At 36.8% G+C, this 21729-nt stretch overlaps 8 non-coding genes across 8 annotated transcripts; all 8 read left to right on the forward strand.

Annotated features, from left to right (window-relative positions):
- The first annotated feature begins 7253 nt into the window (after positions 1-7253).
- On the forward strand, positions 7254-7449 carry LOC123919271. Its single transcript, XR_006813179.1, has one exon. It is a non-coding gene; the product is annotated as a U2 spliceosomal RNA (small nuclear RNA).
- Positions 7450-9201: 1752 nt separating this feature from the next.
- On the forward strand, positions 9202-9397 carry LOC123919272. Its single transcript, XR_006813180.1, has one exon. It is a non-coding gene; the product is annotated as a U2 spliceosomal RNA (small nuclear RNA).
- Positions 9398-11151: 1754 nt separating this feature from the next.
- LOC123919091 lies at positions 11152-11347 on the forward strand. Its single transcript, XR_006813021.1, has one exon. It is a non-coding gene; the product is annotated as a U2 spliceosomal RNA (small nuclear RNA).
- A 1756-nt stretch (positions 11348-13103) lies between these two features.
- Positions 13104-13299, forward strand: LOC123919092. The gene has a single exon (XR_006813022.1). It is a non-coding gene; the product is annotated as a U2 spliceosomal RNA (small nuclear RNA).
- Positions 13300-15053: 1754 nt separating this feature from the next.
- Positions 15054-15249, forward strand: LOC123919274. The gene has a single exon (XR_006813181.1). It is a non-coding gene; the product is annotated as a U2 spliceosomal RNA (small nuclear RNA).
- A 1754-nt stretch (positions 15250-17003) lies between these two features.
- LOC123919093 lies at positions 17004-17199 on the forward strand. Its single transcript, XR_006813023.1, has one exon. It is a non-coding gene; the product is annotated as a U2 spliceosomal RNA (small nuclear RNA).
- A 1754-nt stretch (positions 17200-18953) lies between these two features.
- On the forward strand, positions 18954-19149 carry LOC123919275. Its single transcript, XR_006813182.1, has one exon. It is a non-coding gene; the product is annotated as a U2 spliceosomal RNA (small nuclear RNA).
- A 1756-nt stretch (positions 19150-20905) lies between these two features.
- Positions 20906-21101, forward strand: LOC123919276. Its single transcript, XR_006813183.1, has one exon. It is a non-coding gene; the product is annotated as a U2 spliceosomal RNA (small nuclear RNA).
- The last annotated feature ends 628 nt before the right edge of the window (positions 21102-21729 follow it).

Raw genomic sequence — 21729 nt, forward strand, 5'->3', positions numbered from 1 at the left:
AATCACGCCCTCGCGTAATAAAATAATTAAATAACGAATACTAAATTTTGGGTCGTTACAATTCTCCCCCACTTAAAAATATTTTCGCCCTCGAAAATGGCTCGACTAAGAACAACCTCGGATGAACTCTCTCATCCGACTTTCTAATTCCAACTTACATTCTAACCAATGGGTTTCCTCATACTACCTTAACCAAAACATACAAAACACTTCATGCAAATTCGCCCATGATGGCGGCAAAGCAATCCTATACGTCACTTTTCCGAATCATTTTACTTCCCTCGGTATTCCTTTTATACCATCTCCGGTCAAAATAACACTTCTTCCGGATTCACACCAACAATCATTCAAATTCCAAACAAACCAAGTCTGACAAAATCAGTTTATTCCAATCTACACAATGAAGTTTACTACCAACAATAGATCAAGGATAGCTAATCCCTCGATTTGTCGATAGATAGTCAACAATCGTGACAACGGTATAAATCGTTCTTATCAAACTACTTAAAAATTTTCTCTTAACATCTTTCGGTACTCGCAGCACCACTCCAAAACAAAACCACTTAACCCAAAATACTCCGAAAGACCCTTCCGTTGCATACTTCACAACTTTTCAAATTCCATAAGTTCTTAACTGCGTCGAATCTCACTCCAACCATTCATTCGGTAGTACAACTTCTACACTCATTTGTTGTCCAACTTCTCAAAGTTCTTAACACATTCCAAAAATATATTATCTCCAACCGTCAAATTCTTTTCCTTCGCAATTCCCAAATCGTTGCGTCGAACCCCATCATAACTGTTTTATTTTCCAAACACGACAATCACTTATGTGTGAGATAGTCCTTTCCGCAAATTCTTACTTGACATAAGTCACTTTCTTACGTCTCTCTAATACTCGTGCTCGACACGTTTCCAAAGGCTAACTTTCTTATCCCCAAACATCCAAAGGTAACACTTCGCACTTAGCTTATCATCAACCTCTAAGGTTTCATCCAATCTTAGACACTAGTTGTCTGATTATCGTCCAAATGGATTCATTTCCTTCCTCTATTTCTAAGCTTCTCAAATCCTTCCAAGAAATGACTACTCGGTTCAAACATACTCAACCTTTATAAATCCTTCCTAGGCTCTTCTTGATCACCTAGTAATTCTGTATTTAAATCTCAGCTACTATCAAAAGTTGATTCCAAACAACCATGATCTCCGTCTTGTTGATTCCAACACAACTCTCATCAGATTCCTCTGAAAACTTTTCATCAACAAAGCTTCCATCTTTATCACTCTTCCTCCTCTTTGAGGATGAACCATCAAGTGAAAGACAACCAAACAATGGAACATTCTTGCTACGAGTTCCGCTAGAAACACCACCAGTCCCACTTATTGTAATCGAGTTTTCAGTTCCCTAACCACACCTTCCATCCTTGACATCAATCTCCCACTTAACTTAACTCTCAAGGTATCCACCATTCGCATACTCGTCGTATGATCATCACTAGGTTTTCTTACCCTCGACGCACACGTCTTCTCCGTCTCCCAGCAACGGTTTTTACTTAACATTCAATCTTCTCCATCGTTCCCCAATGGCCACATTCTCCCTACGGCTAAACAACTTCATTCCGACTCACTCCAAAATGATCATCTGATACTTCCTCCAAAATATTCTCCAAATAAGAACTCCACTTCGAACAACGCTACTCAATCTTAAACAATCCACTTCAAGAACATCTCTATTCGTCCTTACTTCTCGCGTTCGAAACATCTTGGAGAGACAAAATCTTCTCCCCCACTTATCTCAAACCCACCTTTACACTTCCACTAGAACATCCGGTGTAAGAACCTAACCGTCCTATCGATTCCAAATCTATTCCTCCCAAGAGAAATCTAATACCGACAGCATTCACATGCATGTCGTATGAAAAGGGTAAACATAAGGTAAGATATCTAAGCATCAACTCAAAACCCCGGTGCAGTCCTCTTGACATACACACCACTGCAAAATACATAAACACACTATTCCCGTCTATGCTAACGTAACAACCTACGTAACAACTAGCATACATAATTACTACCACATGTCTATACATATATTTATAACTAAACTATATGTAAGACAATGAAACATCCATGTACACAAGACATCGAGTCAAGTACATGCATTACATTTCGTTTGTTCGCATACTTACAACATCTACTCAAACATGTATAAAACATAGCATGTTCTAAAACAAGTTCTCATCATGAGAATACATTCACATAGTTCAATTAAAGAACCACACTAAGTACTAGTAATCAATCTACCACATGTTATAAACAAACATATAACAACACACATTAGGATCTACTTACATCCTACTCCTTTCTCACTCTAGTGAGAAAATTCATTTTCACTTACTCAAAAGAAAATAATCTTATGTTTTCAACAAAATCTTCATCACATGCAGTTTTACATCATGCTGGATCATTAACAATTAGCAATAAGCATCTACAAACCAAAAGTTCAAACCACACAAATTTTTAAAACTTTAAGCATAAAAATACTCAACCACTACTTGACTTGATAACTTATAACAATGATGAGTATCAATCGCATCAAGTACACACAACAAGAAAAGACAAACACAACTGGCACACATGCTCACTCGATCTGACTGCTCAGACCGGCTCTGATTGACACATAACCTCACAGTCCGAAGACGACCTGCTCTGATACCACTTTGTAACACCCAAACCCGTTATTTAATTAACTCTGCCTTTATAAAATCTTTTTCGAAAATACGCAGCGGAAAAATTGAAAATCTGATTTATAAAGCGCTGGTTTGAATATCACAAACTTCATTCAAAGATAATACTAATACATTTATCTAGTAAAATATTCGAATGAACTAAAAACAAAACCTCGCATCGAACGATGCGTTATTAGTTATACAAAACGGATACTTTTCAAATGAAAACTTAAGACCAACAGAGTATACTAAGAGGACTACATGCATATACATATAAAAACCCCTTTTTCCCGTGTCTCAATCAGAGCAGAGCTTCACCATTGCACTCGGACGAGGCTAACATATAACCTGTCAACCTGGACCCCCAAAGGTCCAGCAAATAACACAAAGCAGAGAGTTAGAAAACATAAACATAAATATAAGTGTGAGTAGTATACTACACACTTCACACGCTATCATACATTTCTAACTCGCGCACATACATCGTCAAATACGACTACCAATTAATCATTCATTTACAAACACACCAATCATATAGTTTCACGTCTTCTCGGACACTACCAAAGTGTTCATTTTATAGTCATGACGGACTTTACACTTGTTCATTTTATAGTCATGACGGACTCTACACTTGTTCATTTTATAGTCATGACGGACTCTGCTCACATACCAAGACATGGCAACAATCATAGTATTAAACAATTAGTAAATACCAAAGCTTAACACATACGGAAAACACATTACAATCCAATCAGATAATGTCACTTAACAATTATCAAATACATGTGCATTTACCCTAATGCATCTAATGCCAATTATCCAATGTCATGTCATCCCTAGACACGACTAATGCATGTGGTACCATTTCCACGTTGTTCAGATTTCAGTCATGACGGACTGTTCAGATTATAGTCATGTACGGACTGTTCAGATTATAGTCATGTACGGACTGTTCAGATTATAGTAATGCACGGACTCTACATCAGTTTTACATCATGCAGGATGCTGTCAGTTTTACATCATGCAGGATGCTCGTCACCCCATTTAAGATGAACTAACAGTTTTACATCATGTTGGATGCGTCGGAACTTACCGAACCACCTTATCTCCCTTGGATAAGCTCAATAACAGTTTTATATCATGTAGGATATGGTTATCATCAACCATCTCTCCCATAAAGAGGAGTCACACAGTTTTATATCATGTTTGGATATGGGCTCCAGATCTCGGATAACATAATCCCATCTTCGGCCACTTTTCATAAACATAGTCCATTTTCATCAATCATTGGAATTCACATGATTCCCATAACACAATTATTCATGAATGCATGATTACTTTTAAACACATCAAATACATGACGCTATCTAGCTTGAAGCTATTCATTCACTGATGCGGAAACACAATTCCAACATCTAACACATTAGGATAACACAATATCCTATCACTCAAATCATAATTATTCACATGATAATTATCTGCATAACCATTTTTATACACATAAAGTTTCATTTACACTTATGTCATAAAACACACATCATTTCCTTAACATTGCAAATTAATGCTAAAACATCACATTGCTCACTTTAAGCTACAACTTATTGCATACACGTTTATCAATCATATAACGATTAACAATAAGTATTAACAGTATCAACATGTATCAATAATCATGTAAGGACACCCTTAAACCATGTTACAAGTGCCTAATTACACTTACGAACATCAACAAAATTGCTGTCACAGAGGCCTTCGCTAAGCGAGGGCTTAGCGAGACATGGCGAACCTCACCAGGAAGTCACCTGCTCATGGCGAGCATTGGCGAGCTTCAACGAACTATTCGCTTAAGCGAAGCTCAGTTCGCTTAGCGAACTACACCAGAAAAATATCTGTTCTTGAGTTTCTCTAAGGCGGTTTAACATGGAATCCACTCAAAAATCCATCTAGACATGTTATAAATTCTTATAAACAGCTAATTCAAGCATATATGGTATCTATGAACATTAATTAACACTCACAAACACCCACATACATCACACTTACAAATTCATACCAATTTCTTGCATTTTAAGCAAGTTTAACAAAACATGCAAATCATTGATCAAACATCTACATATACCCACTTTCAACTCCCCAAAGTTGTTTACCTCATCTACCATGAGTTCACTACACATGTTAGGATCAAAAGAATCCATTTTCCATTAAGAAAATCACCCACAAAACCCACAAGAAAATAGAGTGGAAAGAGTTTGGGAATGGAGGAATCGACATCCTCCCCTCTTTCGAATCACTCACGAATATGTAATCTAACTCTCGTACCTTAGCTCGACGAATCCACAAGCTTGCTCTTCTCTTTCTCTCCCACGAGCTCTCCCTCTCCCTCATGAGCTCCTCCTCTTGCTCTTTCTCAAAAATTGTAACTTATGAGACTATTCATGGTTGACTTGCTACTTATAGCTCTCTCTATTCTCATGGATCAAAGCCCAATTGGCTAAGCCCAATAACCACTTACACGCCCCAAGGCCCAATCAACATAACTTCTCGCTCATTAACTTACGTTCCCGCTAAATGATTATTCGCCGCTTAATAATTTAATTATAAATCACGCCCTCGCGTAATAAAATAATTAAATAACGAATACTAAATTTTGGGTCGTTACAGAGAGTCCACTAAACTAGCTTGCTATTGGGACTCTCATGTGTCGCTTTTGTGTTGCACTACTGCAATTGCCTGGCGCACCCCACCAATTCAACATCAAAAAATTTCTCTTATTTTATTTATGCGCCTAATATTTCTTCATTTAACCTTACATGTGTTTGAAAATACACAAGTTTGTAAGGGTCGGTAGTCATGTCTAGTAAATGAAAGAAAATTAAATTGCGGGGACGATTTTCATATTTATGAGCGTAAATGATTTTACATGAAAGGTTCAACTCATTACCAAAAATAAATACTCATTTCAATACTCATATATGACATAGAATTTCTCCGCAAAGAGAGTATAAGATATTATAGTCAATAAGATATTACTTTTAATTATAAATAAAGTTTATTGCGGAGGCTCATCTTCCCTAAATGGCACCCCAGTAGGAACACACAAAAAATGATGGTTCAAGGGGCTAGGCTCACCAGGTGTTGTGGGCTGGAGATGCAGCGGCCTGTAATCCCTCCACTGTTAGGAGTAGGAGGTGTTCGCTGCTCTGTGAAACCAGCCTCACGCTGTACCCTCCTTTCTAAGACCCACAAGACTCGTGCCTTCGCTCAAGTCCCATGGCTCAACTCTCAACTTGGAGCGGGCAGGCCAGCATGGTGCACAAACCAGTCCAACCTGTTAAGCCTAAGCCATGTTCCATCACCTTGTTGCCCCCACTCGGGTCACAAGCTGTCGCTACTCAGCTCGGCGAACTTACTAGCATGTCAAGCCTTTATAAACACTTACTTGTGCCATATTCTAGCCGATGTGGGACTTAATGTATCCAAGATGGTGTAGTATTAAATTGGAACATGGTTTCTTAAATGTTGGTTCTCCCCAACTACTTTTGACATGTATTTTTTTAACAATCACTTTTGACATGTTATAACGTTTTAAAAAAAAAAATGTTATCATGGGAGATGAAATATCTTATAAAAAAAATAGGATTTGAAATATGTAAGAATTACGGTTTTAAATCATAATGAAACCTTTTTTGAATTTCTCTCACTCTTATGGTCTCTTTTTTAGTTAACTCACGGCTATCTTTCCCGTGAATAATTGGAAACTATATTTCACGAATCCATGAAATAATTTAATAAAAAAGTGACTAGACAAGTTCTTGAGGGAAACATGGCAAAAATGATTACAAAATGAATAAACTAATCATATTACTTCTGCATTCTCATGAGTAACAGTCCAGTTCTTTGGCAAATTATGTGCGTTGTCCTTCCATAATCTGCAGTTGGCCCAAATGCAGTCCTAAAAACAGCACTACAAAGGTTTAACATTTTAATTTGGATCATATCTCAACCACTCAAACATTTATGGAAGAAGGACCACTCAAACCAAACTGCAAATTTACCAAGATTTAGAAGCCAGCTCATGAAAAACTTATAGTAATTACTGTTTACCGATGAAGTTGTTATTCATTGCATAATGACAATATTAAATAAAAAGATTTCCACTTTGATTTGTTAAAAAAATTCATAAGCTGTAATTGAAAATGATTTCACTTGAACTGAACTAGCAATGGAACAAAAAATGAGAACACTTGGTAGGTAGCATTTAAAAAAACATGCTTTCACTATAATTAAGATATTTGTCAAGCATACTGACTAGAAGACGAGCACTAGTATAGAAACACTATAAGCCATCAAGCTGATTATCAAAACAACTTTTGTTGTGAATATTTTTAAATACTGTTACATAAAAGTGTAGCTCACAGAACACTAGTAGACAAGAAGTTATAGCATAAGAGTCCCACATCGCACAGTCAAAAGAGCAACAGAGCCCATGTCAAATATAAAACCCGCAGCAAGGATGTATTTCAACTCATACCTTTCTCGGCCTTTTGGCTAAGATCAAGTGTAGTATCTGTTCTTATCAGTTTAATATCTGATATGTGGGCCAATGGTCCACGCGATATTAAATTTATTTCTTGAAGGGGAGAGTCCACTAAAATAGCTTGCTATTGGGACTCTCATGTGTCGCTTTTGTGTTGCACTACTGCAATTGCCTGGCGCTACCCACCAATTCAACATCAAAAAATTTCTCTTATTTTATTTATGCGCCTAATATTCCTTCATTTAACCTTACATGTGTTTGCAAATACACAAGTTTGTAAGGGTCGGTAGTCATGTCTAGTAAATGAAAGAAAATTAAATTGCGGGGACGATTTTCATATTTTTGAGCGTAAATGATTTTACATGAAAGGTTCAATACTCATATATGACATAGAATTTCTCCGCAAAGAGAGTATAAGATATTATAGTCAATAAGATATTACTTTTAATTATAAATAAAGTTTATTGCGGAGGCTCGTCTTCCCTAAATGGCACCCCAATAGGAACCCACAAAAAATGATGGTTCAAGGGGCTAGGCTCACCAGGTGTTGTGGGCTAGAGGTGCAGCGGCCTGTAATCCCTCCACTGTTAGGAGTAGGAGGTATTCGCTGCTCTGTGAAACCAGCCTCACGCTGTACCCTCCTTTCTAAGACCCACAAGACTCGTGCCTTCGCTCAAGTCCCATGGCTCAACTCTCAACTTGGAGCGGGCAGGCCAGCATGGTGCACAAACCAGTCCAACCTGTTAAGCCTAAGCCATGTTCCATCACCTTGTTGCCCCCACTCGGGTCACAAGCTGTCGCTACTCAGCTCGGCGAACTTACTAGCATGTCAAGCCTTTATAAACACTTACGTGTGCCATATTCTATCCGATGTGGGACTCAATGTATCCAAGATGGTGTAGTATTAAATTGGAACATGGTTTCTTAAATGTTGGTTCTCCCCAACTACTTTTGACATGTATTTTTTTAATAATCACTTTTGACATGTTATAACGTTTTAAAAAAAAAAATGTTATCATGGGTGTTGAAATATCTTATAAAAAAAATAGGATTTGAAATATGTAAGAATTACGGTTTTAAATCATAATGAAACCTTTTTTGAATTTCCCTCACTCTTATGGTCTCCTTTTTAGTTAACTCACGGCTATCTTTCCCGTGAATAATTGGAAACTATATTTCACGAATCCATGAAATAATTTAATAAAAAAGTGACTAGACAAGTTCTTGAGGGAAACATGGCAAAAATGATTACAAAATGAATAAACTAATCATATTACTTCTGCATTCTCATGAGTAACAGTCCAGTTCTTTGGCAAATTATGTGCGTTGTCCTTCCATAATCTGCAGTTGGCCCAAATGCAGTCCTAAAAACAGCACTACAAAGGTTTAACATTTTAATTTGGATCATATCTCAACCACTCAAACATTTATGGAAGAAGGACCACTCAAACCAAACTGCAAATTTACCAAGATTTAGAAGCCAGCTCATGAAAAACTTATAGTAATTACTGTTTACCGATGAAGTTGTTATTCATTGCATAATGAAAATATTAAATAAAAGATTTCCACTTTGATTTGTTAAAAAAATTCATAAGCTGTAATTGAAAATGATTTCACTTGAACTGAACTAGCAATGGAACAAAAAATGAGAACACTTGGTAGGTAGCATTTAAAAAAACATGCTTTCACTATAATTAAGATATTTGTCAAGCATACTGACTAGAAGACAAGCACTAGTATAAAAACACTATAAGCCATCAAGCTGATTATCAAAACAACTTTTGTTGTGAATATTTTTAAATACTGTTACATAAAAGTGTAGCTCACAGAACACTAGTAGACAAGAAGTTATAGCATAAGAGTCCCACATCGCACAGTCAAAAGAGCAACAGAGCCCATGTCAAATATAAAACCCGCAGCAAGGATGTATTTCAACTCATACCTTTCTCGGCCTTTTGGCTAAGATCAAGTGTAGTATCTGTTCTTATCAGTTTAATATCTGATATGTGGGCCAATGGTCCACGCGATATTAAATTTATTTCTTGAAGGGGAGAGTCCACTAAAATAGCTTGCTATTGGGACTCTCATGTGTCGCTTTTGTGTTGCACTACTGCAATTGCCTGGCGCTACCCACCAATTCAACATCAAAAAATTTCTCTTATTTTATTTATGCGCCTAATATTCCTTCATTTAACCTTACATGTGTTTGCAAATACACAAGTTTGTAAGGGTCGGTAGTCATGTCTAGTAAATGAAAGAAAATTAAATTGCGGGGACGATTTTCATATTTTTGAGCGTAAATGATTTTACATGAAAGGTTCAATACTCATATATGACATAGAATTTCTCCGCAAAGAGAGTATAAGATATTATAGTCAATAAGATATTACTTTTAATTATAAATAAAGTTTATTGCGGAGGCTCATCTTCCCTAAATGGCACCCCAATAGGAACCCACAAAAAATGATGGTTCAAGGGGCTAGGCTCACCAGGTGTTGTGGGCTGGAGGTGCAGCGGCCTGTAATCCCTCCACTGTTAGGAGTAGGAGGTGTTCGCTGCTCTGTGAAACCAGCCTCACGCTGTACCCTCCTTTCTAAGACCCACAAGACTCGTGCCTTCGCTCAAGTCCCATGGCTCAACTCTCAACTTGGAGCGGGCAGGCCAGCATGGTGCACAAACCAGTCCAACCTGTTAAGCCTAAGCCATGTTCCATCACCTTGTTGCCCCCACTCGGGTCACAAGCTGTCGCTACTCAGCTCGGCGAACTTACTAGCATGTCAAGCCTTTATAAACACTTACTTGTGCCATATTCTAGCCGATGTGGGACTCAATGTATCCAAGATGGTGTAGTATTAAATTGGAACATGGTTTCTTAAATGTTGGTTCTCCCCAACTACTTTTGACATGTATTTTTTTAACAATCACTTTTGACATGTTATAACGTTTTAACAAAAAAAAATGTTATCATGGGTGATGAAATATCTTATAAAAAAAATAGGATTTGAAATATGTAAGAATTACGGTTTTAAATCATAATGAAACCTTTTTTGAATTTCCCTCACTCTTATGGTCTCCTTTTTAGTTAACTCACGGCTATCTTTCCCGTGAATAATTGGAAACTATATTTCACGAATCCATGAAATAATTTAATAAAAAAGTGACTAGACAAGTTCTTGAGGGAAACATGGCAAAAATGATTACAAAATGAATAAACTAATCATATTACTTCTGCATTCTCATGAGTAACAGTCCAGTTCTTTGGCAAATTATGTGTGTTGTCCTTCCATAATCTGCAGTTGGCCCAAATGCAGTCCTAAAAACAGCACTACAAAGGTTTAACATTTTAATTTGGATCATATCTCAACCACTCAAACATTTATGGAAGAAGGACCACTCAAACCAAACTGCAAATTTACCAAGATTTAGAAGCCAGCTCATGAAAAACTTATAGTAATTACTGTTTACCGATGAAGTTGTTATTCATTGCATAATGAAAATATTAAATAAAAAGATTTCCACTTTGATTTGTTAAAAAAATTCATAAGCTGTAATTGAAAATGATTTCACTTGAACTGAACTAGCAATGGAACAAAAAATGAGAACACTTGGTAGGTAGCATTTAAAAAAACATGCTTTCACTATAATTAAGATATTTGTCAAGCATACTGACTAGAAGACAAGCACTAGTATAAAAACACTATAAGCCATCAAGCTGATTATCAAAACAACTTTTGTTGTGAATATTTTTAAATACTGTTACATAAAAGTGTAGCTCACAGAACACTAGTAGACAAGAAGTTATAGCATAAGAGTCCCACATCGCACAGTCAAAAGAGCAACAGAGCCCATGTCAAATATAAAACCCGCAGCAAGGATGTATTTCAACTCATACCTTTCTCGGCCTTTTGGCTAAGATCAAGTGTAGTATTTGTTCTTATCAGTTTAATATCTGATATGTGGGCCAATGGTCCACGCGATATTAAATTTATTTCTTGAAGGGGAGAGTCCACTAAAATAGCTTGCTATTGGGACTCTCATGTGTCGCTTTTGTGTTGCACTACTGCAATTGCCTGGCGCTACCCACCAATTCAACATCAAAAAATTTCTCTTATTTTATTTATGCGCCTAATATTCCTTCATTTAACCTTACATGTGTTTGCAAATACACAAGTTTGTAAGGGTCGGTAGTCATGTCTAGTAAATGAAAGAAAATAAAATTGTGGGGACGATTTTCATATTTTTGAGCGTAAATGATTTTACATGAAAGGTTCAATACTCATACATGACATAGAATTTCTCCGCAAAGAGAGTATAAGATATTATAGTCAATAAGATATTACTTTTAATTATAAATAAAGTTTATTGCGGAGGCTCATCTTCCCTAAATGGCACCCCAATAGGAACCCACAAAAAATGATGGTTCAAGGGGCTAGGCTCACCAGGTGTTGTGGGCTGGAGGTGCAGCGGCCTGTAATCCCTCCACTGTTAGGAGTAGGAGGTGTTCGCTGCTCTGTGAAACCAGCCTCACGCTGTACCCTCCTTTCTAAGACTCACAAGACTCGTGCCTTCGCTCAAGTCCCATGGCTCAACTCTCAACTTGGAGCGGGCAGGCCAGCATGGTGCACAAACCAGTCCAACCTGTTAAGCCTAAGCCATGTTCCATCACCTTGTTGCCCCCACTCGGGTCACAAGCTGTCGCTACTCAGCTCGGCGAACTTACTAGCATGTCAAGCCTTTATAAACACTTACTTGTGCCATATTCTAGCCGATGTGGGACTCAATGTATCCAAGATGGTGTAGTATTAAATTGGAACATGGTTTCTTAAATGTTGGTTCTCCCCAACTACTTTTGACATGTATTTTTTTAACAATCACTTTTGACATGTTATAACGTTTTAACAAAAAAAAAATGTTATCATGGGTGTTGAAACTATCTTATAAAAAAAATAGGATTTGAAATATGTAAGAATTACGGTTTTAAATCATAATGAAACCTTTTTTGAATTTCCCTCACTCTTATGGTCTCCTTTTTAGTTAACTCACGGCTATCTTTCCCGTGAATAATTGGAAACTATATTTCACGAATCCATGAAATAATTTAATAAAAAAGTGACTAGACAAGTTCTTGAGGGAAACATGGCAAAAATGATTACAAAATGAATAAACTAATCATATTACTTCTGCATTCTCATGAGTAACAGTCCAGTTCTTTGGCAAATTATGTGTGTTGTCCTTCCATAATCTGCAGTTGGCCCAAATGCAGTCCTAAAAACAGCACTACAAAGGTTTAACATTTTAATTTGGATCATATCTCAACCACTCAAACATTTATGGAAGAAGGACCACTCAAACCAAACTGCAAATTTACCAAGATTTAGAAGCCAGCTCATGAAAAACTTATAGTAATTACTGTTTACCGATGAAGTTGTTATTCATTGCATAATGAAAATATTAAATAAAAAGATTTCCACTTTGATTTGTTAAAAAAATTCATAAGCTGTAATTGAAAATGATTTCACTTGAACTGAACTAGCAATGGAACAAAAAATGAGAACACTTGGTAGGTAGCATTTAAAAAAACATGCTTTCACTATAATTAAGATATTTGTCAAGCATACTGACTAGAAGACAAGCACTAGTATAAAAACACTATAAGCCATCAAGCTGATTATCAAAACAACTTTTGTTGTGAATATTTTTAAATACTGTTACATAAAAGTGTAGCTCACAGAACACTAGTAGACAAGAAGTTATAGCATAAGAGTCCCACATCGCACAGTCAAAAGAGCAACAGAGCCCATGTCAAATATAAAACCCGCAGCAAGGATGTATTTCAACTCATACCTTTCTCGGCCTTTTGGCTAAGATCAAGTGTAGTATTTGTTCTTATCAGTTTAATATCTGATATGTGGGCCAATGGTCCACGCGATATTAAATTTATTTCTTGAAGGGGAGAGTCCACTAAAATAGCTTGCTATTGGGACTCTCATGTGTCGCTTTTGTGTTGCACTACTGCAATTGCCTGGCGCTACCCACCAATTCAACATCAAAAAATTTCTCTTATTTTATTTATGCGCCTAATATTCCTTCATTTAACCTTACATGTGTTTGCAAATACACAAGTTTGTAAGGGTCGGTAGTCATGTCTAGTAAATGAAAGAAAATTAAATTGTGGGGACGATTTTCATATTTTTGAGCGTAAATGATTTTACATGAAAGGTTCAATACTCATACATGACATAGAATTTCTCCGCAAAGAGAGTATAAGATATTATAGTCAATAAGATATTACTTTTAATTATAAATAAAGTTTATTGCGGAGGCTCATCTTCCCTAAATGGCACCCCAATAGGAACCCACAAAAAATGATGGTTCAAGGGGCTAGGCTCACCAGGTGTTGTGGGCTGGAGGTGCAGCGGCCTGTAATCCCTCCACTGTTAGGAGTAGGAGGTGTTCGCTGCTCTGTGAAACCAGCCTCACGCTGTACCCTCCTTTCTAAGACTCACAAGACTCGTGCCTTCGCTCAAGTCCCATGGCTCAACTCTCAACTTGGAGCGGGCAGGCCAGCATGGTGCACAAACCAGTCCAACCTGTTAAGCCTAAGCCATGTTCCATCACCTTGTTGCCCCCACTCGGGTCACAAGCTGTCGCTACTCAGCTCGGCGAACTTACTAGCATGTCAAGCCTTTATAAACACTTACTTGTGCCATATTCTAGCCGATGTGGGACTCAATGTATCCAAGATGGTGTAGTATTAAATTGGAACATGGTTTCTTAAATGTTGGTTCTCCCCAACTACTTTTGACATGTATTTTTTTAACAATCACTTTTGACATGTTATAACGTTTTAACAAAAAAAATGTTATCATGGGTGTTGAAACTATCTTATAAAAAAAATAGGATTTGAAATATGTAAGAATTACGGTTTTAAATCATAATGAAACCTTTTTTGAATTTCCCTCACTCTTATGGTCTCCTTTTTAGTTAACTCACGGCTATCTTTCCCGTGAATAATTGGAAACTATATTTCACGAATCCATGAAATAATTTAATAAAAAAGTGACTAGACAAGTTCTTGAGGGAAACATGGCAAAAATGATTACAAAATGAATAAACTAATCATATTACTTCTGCATTCTCATGAGTAACAGTCCAGTTCTTTGGCAAATTATGTGTGTTGTCCTTCCATAATCTGCAGTTGGCCCAAATGCAGTCCTAAAAACAGCACTACAAAGGTTTAACATTTTAATTTGGATCATATCTCAACCACTCAAACATTTATGGAAGAAGGACCACTCAAACCAAACTGCAAATTTACCAAGATTTAGAAGCCAGCTCATGAAAAACTTATAGTAATTACTGTTTACCGATGAAGTTGTTATTCATTGCATAATGACAATATTAAATAAAAAGATTTCCACTTTGATTTGTTAAAAAAATTCATAAGCTGTAATTGAAAATGATTTCACTTGAACTGAACTAGCAATGGAACAAAAAATGAGAACACTTGGTAGGTAGCATTTAAAAAAACATGCTTTCACTATAATTAAGATATTTGTCAAGCATACTGACTAGAAGACAAGCACTAGTATAAAAACACTATAAGCCATCAAGCTGATTATCAAAACAACTTTTGTTGTGAATATTTTTAAATACTGTTACATAAAAGTGTAGCTCACAGAACACTAGTAGACAAGAAGTTATAGCATAAGAGTCCCACATCGCACAGTCAAAAGAGCAACAGAGCCCATGTCAAATATAAAACCCGCAGCAAGGATGTATTTCAACTCATACCTTTCTCGGCCTTTTGGCTAAGATCAAGTGTAGTATCTGTTCTTATCAGTTTAATATCTGATATGTGGGCCAATGGTCCACGCGATATTAAATTTATTTCTTGAAGGGGAGAGTCCACTAAAATAGCTTGCTATTGGGACTCTCATGTGTCGCTTTTGTGTTGCACTACTGCAATTGCCTGGCGCTACCCACCAATTCAACATCAAAAAATTTCTCTTATTTTATTTATGCGCCTAATATTCCTTCATTTAACCTTACATGTGTTTGCAAATACACAAGTTTGTAAGGGTCGGTAGTCATGTCTAGTAAATGAAAGAAAATTAAATTGCGGGGACGATTTTCATATTTTTGAGCGTAAATGATTTTACATGAAAGGTTCAATACTCATATATGACATAGAATTTCTCCGCAAAGAGAGTATAAGATATTATAGTCAATAAGATATTACTTTTAATTATAAATAAAGTTTATTGCGGAGGCTCGTCTTCCCTAAATGGCACCCCAATAGGAACCCACAAAAAATGATGGTTCAAGGGGCTAGGCTCACCAGGTGTTGTGGGCTAGAGGTGCAGCGGCCTGTAATCCCTCCACTGTTAGGAGTAGGAGGTATTCGCTGCTCTGTGAAACCAGCCTCACGCTGTACCCTCCTTTCTAAGACCCACAAGACTCGTGCCTTCGCTCAAGTCCCATGGCTCAACTCTCAACTTGGAGCGGGCAGGCCAGCATGGTGCACAAACCAGTCCAACCTGTTAAGCCTAAGCCATGTTCCATCACCTTGTTGCCCCCACTCGGGTCACAAGCTGTCGCTACTCAGCTCGGCGAACTTACTAGCATGTCAAGCCTTTATAAACACTTACGTGTGCCATATTCTAGCCGATGTGGGACTCAATGTATCCAAGATGGTGTAGTATTAAATTGGAACATGGTTTCTTAAATGTTGGTTCTCCCCAACTACTTTTGACATGTATTTTTTTAACAATCACTTTTGACATGTTATAACGTTTTAACAAAAAAAATGTTATCATGGGTGTTGAAACTATCTTATAAAAAAAATAGGATTTGAAATATGTAAGAATTACGGTTTTAAATCATAATGAAACCTTTTTTGAATTTCCCTCACTCTTATGGTCTCCTTTTTAGTTAACTCACGGCTATCTTTCCCGTGAATAATTGGAAACTATATTTCACGAATCCATGAAATAATTTAATAAAAAAGTGACTAGACAAGTTCTTGAGGGAAACATGGCAAAAATGATTACAAAATGAATAAACTAATCATATTACTTCTGCATTCTCATGAGTAACAGTCCAGTTCTTTGGCAAATTATGTGTGTTGTCCTTCCATAATCTGCAGTTGGCCCAAATGCAGTCCTAAAAACAGCACTACAAAGGTTTAACATTTTAATTTGGATCATATCTCAACCACTCAAACATTTATGGAAGAAGGACCACTCAAACCAAACTGCAAATTTACCAAGATTTAGAAGCCAGCTCATGAAAAACTTATAGTAATTACTGTTTACCGATGAAGTTGTTATTCATTGCATAATGACAATATTAAATAAAAAGATTTCCACTTTGATTTGTTAAAAAAATTCATAAGCTGTAATTGAAAATGATTTCACTTGAACTGAACTAGCAATGGAACAAAAAATGAGAACACTTGGTAGGTAGCATTTAAAAAAACATGCTTTCACTATAATTAAGATATTTGTCAAGCATACTGACTAGAAGACAAGCACTAGTATAAAAACACTATAAGCCATCAAGCTGATTATCAAAACAACTTTTGTTGTGAATATTTTTAAATACTGTTACATAAAAGTGTAGCTCACAGAACACTAGTAGACAAGAAGTTATAGCATAAGAGTCCCACATCGCACAGTCAAAAGAGCAACAGAGCCCATGTCAAATATAAAACCCGCAGCAAGGATGTATTTCAACTCATACCTTTCTCGGCCTTTTGGCTAAGATCAAGTGTAGTATTTGTTCTTATCAGTTTAATATCTGATATGTGGGCCAATGGTCCACGCGATATTAAATTTATTTCTTGAAGGGGAGAGTCCACTAAAATAGCTTGCTATTGGGACTCTCATGTGTCGCTTTTGTGTTGCACTACTGCAATTGCCTGGCGCTACCCACCAATTCAACATCAAAAAATTTCTCTTATTTTATTTATGCGCCTAATATTCCTTCATTTAACCTTACATGTGTTTGCAAATACACAAGTTTGTAAGGGTCGGTAGTCATGTCTAGTAAATGAAAGAAAATAAAATTGTGGGGACGATTTTCATATTTTTGAGCGTAAATGATTTTACATGAAAGGTTCAATACTCATACATGACATAGAATTTCTCCGCAAAGAGAGTATAAGATATTATAGTCAATAAGATATTACTTTTAATTATAAATAAAGTTTATTGCGGAGGCTCATCTTCCCTAAATGGCACCCCAATAGGAACCCACAAAAAATGATGGTTCAAGGGGCTAGGCTCACCAGGTGTTGTGGGCTGGAGGTGCAGCGGCCTGTAATCCCTCCACTGTTAGGAGTAGGAGGTGTTCGCTGCTCTGTGAAACCAGCCTCACGCTGTACCCTCCTTTCTAAGACTCACAAGACTCGTGCCTTCGCTCAAGTCCCATGGCTCAACTCTCAACTTGGAGCGGGCAGGCCAGCATGGTGCACAAACCAGTCCAACCTGTTAAGCCTAAGCCATGTTCCATCACCTTGTTGCCCCCACTCGGGTCACAAGCTGTCGCTACTCAGCTCGGCGAACTTACTAGCATGTCAAGCCTTTATAAACACTTACTTGTGCCATATTCTAGCCGATGTGGGACTTAATGTATCCAAGATGGTGTAGTATTAAATTGGAACATGGTTTCTTAAATGTTGGTTCTCCCCAACTACTTTTGACATGTATTTTTTTAACAATCACTTTTGACATGTTATAACGTTTTAAAAAAAAAAATGTTATCATGGGTGATGAAACATCTTATAAAAAAAATAGGATTTGAAATATGTAAGAATTACGGTTTTAAATCATAATGAAACCTTTTTTGAATTTCTCTCACTCTTATGGTCTCTTTTTTTAGTTAACTCACGGCTATCTTTCCCGTGAATAATTGGAAACTATATTTCACGAATCCATGAAATAATTTAATAAAAAAGTGACTAGACAAGTTCTTGAGGGAAACATGGCAAAAATGATTACAAAATGAATAAACTAATCATATTACTTCTGCATTCTCATGAGTAACAGTCCAGTTCTTTGGCAAATTATGTGTGTTGTCCTTCCATAATCTGCAGTTGGCCCAAATGCAGTCCTAAAAACAGCACTACAAAGGTTTAACATTTTAATTTGGATCATATCTCAACCACTCAAACATTTATGGAAGAAGGACCACTCAAACCAAACTGCAAATTTACCAAGATTTAGAAGCCAGCTCATGAAAAACTTATAGTAATTACTGTTTACCGATGAAGTTGTTATTCATTGCATAATGACAATATTAAATAAAAAGATTTCCACTTTGATTTGTTAAAAAAATTCATAAGCTGTAATTGAAAATGATTTCACTTGAACTGAACTAGCAATGGAACAAAAAATGAGAACACTTGGTAGGTAGCATTTAAAAAAACATGCTTTCACTATAATTAAGATATTTGTCAAGCATACTGACTAGAAGACAAGCACTAGTATAGAAACACTATAAGCCATCAAGCTGATTATCAAAACAACTTTTGTTGTGAATATTTTTAAATACTGTTACATAAAAGTGTAGCTCACAGAACACTAGTAGACAAGAAGTTATAGCATAAGAGTCCCACATCGCACAGTCAAAAGAGCAACAGAGCCCATGTCAAATATAAAACCCGCAGCAAGGATGTATTTCAACTCATACCTTTCTCGGCCTTTTGGCTAAGATCAAGTGTAGTATCTGTTCTTATCAGTTTAATATCTGATATGTGGGCCAATGGTCCACGCGATATTAAATTTATTTCTTGAAGGGGAGAGTCCACTAAAATAGCTTGCTATTGGGACTCTCATGTGTCGCTTTTGTGTTGCACTACTGCAATTGCCTGGCGCTACCCACCAATTCAACATCAAAAAATTTCTCTTATTTTATTTATGCGCCTAATATTCCTTCATTTAACCTTACATGTGTTTGCAAATACACAAGTTTGTAAGGGTCGGTAGTCATGTCTAGTAAATGAAAGAAAATTAAATTGCGGGGACGATTTTCATATTTTTGAGCGTAAATGATTTTACATGAAAGGTTCAATACTCATATATGACATAGAATTTCTCCGCAAAGAGAGTATAAGATATTATAGTCAATAAGATATTACTTTTAATTATAAATAAAGTTTATTGCGGAGGCTCATCTTCCCTAAATGGCACCCCAATAGGAACCCACAAAAAATGATGGTTCAAGGGGCTAGGCTCACCAGGTGTTGTGGGCTGGAGGTGCAGCGGCCTGTAATCCCTCCACTGTTAGGAGTAGGAGGTGTTCGCTGCTCTGTGAAACCAGCCTCACGCTGTACCCTCCTTTCTAAGACCCACAAGACTCGTGCCTTCTCTCAAGTCCCATGGCTCAACTCTCAACTTGGAGCGGGCAGGCCAGCATGGTGCACAAACCAGTCCAACCTGTTAAGCCTAAGCCATGTTCCATCACCTTGTTGCCCCCACTCGGGTCACAAGCTGTCGCTACTCAGCTCGGCGAACTTACTAGCATGTCAAGCCTTTATAAACACTTACTTGTGCCATATTCTAGCCGATGTGGGACTTAATGTATCCAAGATGGTGTAGTATTAAATTGGAACATGGTTTCTTAAATGTTGGTTCTCCCCAACTACTTTTGACATGTATTTTTTTAACAATCACTTTTGACATGTTATAACGTTTTAACAAAAAAAAAATGTTATCATGGGTGATGAAACATCTTATAAAAAAAATAGGATTTGAAATATGTAAGAATTACGGTTTTAAATCATAATGAAACCTTTTTTGAATTTCTCTCACTCTTATGGTCTCTTTTTTAGTTAACTCACGGCTATCTTTCCCGTGAATAATTGGAAACTATATTTCACGAATCCATGAAATAATTTAATAAAAAAGTGACTAGACAAGTTCTTGAGGGAAACATGGCAAAAATGATTACAAAATGAATAAACTAATCATATTACTTCTGCATTCTCATGAGTAACAGTCCAGTTCTTTGGCAAATTATGTGTGTTGTCCTTCCATAATCTGCAGTTGGCCCAAATGCAGTCCTAAAAACAGCACTACAAAGGTTTAACATTTTAATTTGGATCATATCTCAACCACTCAAACATTTATGGAAGAAGGACCACTCAAACCAAACTGCAAATTTACCAAGATTTAGAAGCCAGCTCATGAAAAACTTATAGTAATTACTGTTTACCGATGAAGTTGTTATTCATTGCATAATGACAATATTAAATAAAAAGATTTCCACTTTGATTTGTTAAAAAAATTCATGAGCTGTAATTGAAAATGATTTCACTTGAACTGAACTAGCAATGGAACAAAAAATGAGAACACTTGGTAGGTAGCATTTAAAAAAAACATGCTTTCACTATAATTAAGATATTTGTCAAGCATACTGACTAGAAGACAAGCACTAGTATAGAAACACTATAAGCCATCAAGCTGATTATCAAAACAACTTTTGTTGTGAATATTTTTAAATACTGTTACATAAAAGTGTAGCTCACAGAACACTAGTAGACAAGAAGTTATAGCATAAGAGTCCCACATCGCACAGTCAAAAGAGCAACAGAGCCCATGTCAAATATAAAACCCGCAGCAAGGATGTATTTCAACTCATACCTTTCTCGGCCTTTTGGCTAAGATCAAGTGTAGTATCTGTTCTTATCAGTTTAATATCTGATATGTGGGCCAATGGTCCACGCGATATTAAATTTATTTCTTGAAGGGGAGAGTCCACTAAAATAGCTTGCTATTGGGACTCTCATGTGTCGCTTTTGTGTTGCACTACTGCAATTGCCTGGCGCTACCCACCAATTCAACATCAAAAAATTTCTCTTATTTTATTTATGCGCCTAATATTCCTTCATTTAACCTTACATGTATTTGCAAATACACAAGTTTGTAAGGGTCGGTAGTCATGTCTAGTAAATGAAAGAAAATTAAATTGCGGGGACGATTTTCATATTTTTTAGCGTAAATGATTTTACATGAAAGGTTCAATACTCATATATGACATAGAATTTCTCCGCAAAGAGAGTATAAGATATTATAGTCAATAAGATATTACTTTTAATTATATATAAAGTTTATTGTGGAGGCTCGTCTTCCCTAAATGGCACCCCAATAGGAACCCACAAAAAATGATGGTTCAAGGGGCTAGGCTCACCAGGTGTTGTGGGCTGGAGGTGCAGCGGCCTGTAATCCCTCCACTGTTAGGAGTAGGAGGTGTTCGCTGCTCTGTGAAACCAGCCTCACGCTGTACCCTCCTTTCTAAGACCCACAAGACTCGTGCCTTCGCTCAAGTCCCATGGCTCAACTCTCAACTTGGAGCGGGCAGGCCAGCATGGTGCACAAACCAGTCCAACCTGTTAAGCCTAAGCCATGTTCCATCACCTTGTTGCCCCCACTCGGGTCACAAGTTGTCGCTACTCAGCTCGGC

This window comes from Trifolium pratense, linkage group LG3 (assembly GCF_020283565.1).
Source record: "Trifolium pratense cultivar HEN17-A07 linkage group LG3, ARS_RC_1.1, whole genome shotgun sequence".
NCBI classification, from domain to species: Eukaryota; Viridiplantae; Streptophyta; class Magnoliopsida; order Fabales; family Fabaceae; genus Trifolium; species Trifolium pratense.